The following is a 3,943-nucleotide window of genomic DNA, read 5'->3' as shown; positions in this document are numbered from 1 at the left end:
AGTTCTTCGTATATAATTCTATATGAACTAGTCCAGTAGTATGACAAATGCATAATTAATTCAAAATACAAGTATTTCAAAAGTAAAGTTGTAATAATTTAATGAGTTTGATTATTATATTAATTAAATAATAAATGTGATGTGGAAATTTGTTACTTTATAAGTGTATTATATTTTAAAAGAATGCTAGTTTGTAATGAAAGCAAAAGATATTTTAAGTGAGAGTGTCCAACAATGATATTTAAGTTGGAAAATATTAGTAATAATCTAACTTACAACGTTTCAGACATAATTAGAATTATACTATAGTGATGCAATAAAAAGTTTATTTTTAACTTTAAAGAAAAGGATAAAGAATAATTCACCGTATTTATAAGAAAATAACAGTTAATTTTCCTATCGAATTTTAAATAGTTTTCTTCATCATTTAATATAAAATACTAATTATATATATTCTTAAGATATTAACTTCAATTGTCAAGTATTTTTACTAAATTCTAAAAATAGTTACTATCACAGCACAGTTGAAAAATGTGTAATGGCTGGTTGGTTCAGTAACCAAACTTCGCTTTTCCTTAAACCCTCGTGCACTAATAGTTAGCCTTGTCCTAATTTAATTAATATCCTTAAAAATACTAGTGATTGGTTAAGTATTACCTAGTCGTCTATGTCTAAGGTTTAAGGTTTATAGCATAATTAAGTCATCTTTTTCCATAACTGGTATCTTTGAATTTTTGTAAATTACAAAAAAATATAAACTATAAGCTAATATTTTAAAAATATATTAGTGATATTTAATACTAAAAATTAGTTACACCATTAAATTTAAAGCAAGTTGTTTTTATTGAGTTAGGTTAAAGAAACTTAGGTTTTATTCACCTAACAATTTAAGATTTAGGTCATTTTTTGACGTTTGATTGAGTATCATATGCCAAGAAAGAGGCGTTGATTGAAATATAGTCCTAAACGTTCACTTGCATAAATCTAAATCGGTAATTTTTTCTCTTTTTTTCTTGTTCAAATATATTATAGAAAGTGTTGAAAACTCTCTTTTTCAACACAATTTCACAAGATAGTTATTCTAAGCAGTAAAAAGATGGTATACTTTGCTAAAATTGTGCGATTCTTTCAAGAAAACAATAGTTCCAAATCAAGTTATATTGAACATCATTATGAACTTTGACATTTTAGTTACGTTAACACACTAAAATTCATCAATAATTTGTCATTAAATAAATTTTTTTTAAGAAGAACAAAATAAAATAAACAAATACAAAGCATGAGGAGACCACATCAAACTTATGATAAAAAGTATACTTGACAAAATATAGTCAAACTATAAGTATTATGAAAAAAAATCTAAATGAATACATGGAGGTAAAATATTAAACCACTTATATTGTTCTCTATTAACTAAGGCTAAATTAACTAACTTATCGACAAAATAATTTCCTTTACAAAAAATATAAGAAACTTTGAACAACATATGCTTACAAAAATGCAAGTATCAATGTCATCTCCATCTAAAACTTTAAGAAACTACTCATTGATCCAGAAAATCCTGACACATAAGAAAAATCACTCTCCAACTAAAGCCTTTGAAAGTACTTCCTCCAAACATTTTACCTCCAATGCATAAATAACCCTCATAAATCTAACATAAATAAAAGTTTGTATCCCTAAAAAACCTGAAAAATTATTCATGTATTCACCTCGACTAATTCATATAAAAATACTAGCACATGAAGTCAAATCAGGACAACAACTAAATGTACTATTATTATCACCTTTTATTACTTTTCCTATTTGTACACTTATCAAGAATTTAATAGAAATTTTTTGGAATTCAAAAATTTTACTCTTGACACGGTGATTTCTAAAAGAGAGTATCCAAAGACTAACATTTAATTTTAAATTTAGACCTTAAGCGAAGTCTTAAAAAGCTAAGATTTGACTCAATTACAACCACTTATAAAATATCTCAAACAAAAACCTTCATCAACTTTTCACCCCTCTAAAGTGGCTTAAGTATTAATAAAAATTAAAATATATTATCATTAATAACCCTATACTTAATAAACATTACATATAAGTGAAACCATTACCACCTTATGAATGATATTAGTTCAAGCAATACAAAATTTTACAACTCACTTCAATAGTCATTATAATCATTTCTCAATTAAAAAAAAAAAACTGAGATATCACGTTCTTGCAATTATGAATCATTTTCTAAATAAAAGTTTGAATTAACTTATTCCCTTAGTATAATTATTGTGTTTTAAAAAAAAATTACTCCAAAACAAAAAAAAAAAGTTGTAAAATATCATAGTTTATCTTTCCAACCTGATTAAAATGTCAAACATATATTCATCTTTCTAAGTCCTGTATAATGTGATCAAAGAAAGAAAATTAAATAGTCTAAAAAAAATATGGAATAAAGTTAGTGGTTACTAAAGTTTAAAGAAACATTAGAAAAAAATGGATTTGTTATATGTGGTGTATAAACTTCATAAGTTGTAAATAATACAATATTCATTTTTATTTAATTTGTCTGTTTTCTAAATGAACGTATACAATTAAAAAAATAATAAATAATATCTTTTATGATATTTATATATTTTTGTAAAAGTTTATATAGAAATGTTATAAAGTAATTTATATTTGTCTAAAATAAAAATTTAGATATGGTATTATCTAAAATTTATAGTGTGTATAACACATAATTTGACATTCCCACTTTTCTGACTTGAAACCCACCGAGGACAACACACCAACTTGCATTCACAACAAAAGCTAAGTGTACAATTAATCTTAGATGTGCAACAAAAGAAACAGACTAAATAATTAAAACAATTGTGACAAATAACATTTAAAGCTACTCATTGCCTCACATTTTGGTTTCATCTAACTACATAATTGTTAGTGAAAAACCAACAAGTGCACCCGTAGCACATAACAACTAATAAGTATTTTATCGTTGTCTCCCAAAAGACTTGTGCAAAGCATGACAACTCTCGCAATTCACGACTCAATTAGACACAAAGTTCACACAAACACAATGAAAACTCTTTTTGTATTATATGAAACAGTTGGTGTGTAACAAGAAATTAACATAGTGTATTTACAATTTGTCAAGATTAGACTTCAACCATGCATTCTAAACTATCGCAATTCCATATTCATGTTAAAATCAATTCACAAGAATACTCAAATCCTATTCCTAGAGCCTTTGAGCCTATGATTACTCATCAAGTTTCAATTCCTTGAATCCTCAACAAGTGAAATCATGCATTAGTTTCAAGAACCTAAGATTACTAATGAACCAAGTTCTATTCCTAGATACAAGCATCCATAGGTATTTAATTTCAAATCTAGATTCTAAATATGTTTCCCAACACCTCAAGAATCACAAATCAAGCATGGGAACAATCCACATCAAGCATTAAGCATGGAAATCAAATACTAACATGAATTGGAAAAACATATAAATTAACAACACAATTTTACACAAGAATTCAATGTTTTACATCTAATCTCAACAAATAGAAATTGCTCTCCATGGTGGAGAACCTAGGGTTTTATAAAATTGAAGAATAGGGAAGAAATTGGAACCATAAAGTAGAAACAATCCCTCTCCCAAGGTTCTTGAATACTGCTCATGGTTCAATTGCGTGTCCCATTCGCATCTCCGTTCAATTTCGTAGCCCATCATCCTCTCCAACCCAAAAGGGGTAAAACCTCCATGGATGAAGAAGGAAATCCAAGAAGAAGAAGGGAGAGTTTCCTAACACCCTTAATAGCCTCCAAGAGTCTCTCCCAAGCACCCAAGATGTTTCTCTTCGTGAAAAATGAGGAATCCCCCAATACTCTCGTAGAAACATGATTAAATAACCATATTCGCGTATTGAGGTCGATATTCTCGCCCAACGGCTTCATTCTC

This window comes from Vigna unguiculata, chromosome 7, assembly GCF_004118075.2.
Source record: "Vigna unguiculata cultivar IT97K-499-35 chromosome 7, ASM411807v1, whole genome shotgun sequence".
Lineage (NCBI taxonomy): Eukaryota > Viridiplantae > Streptophyta > Magnoliopsida > Fabales > Fabaceae > Vigna > Vigna unguiculata.
This window is presented reverse-complemented; position numbering follows the sequence as displayed.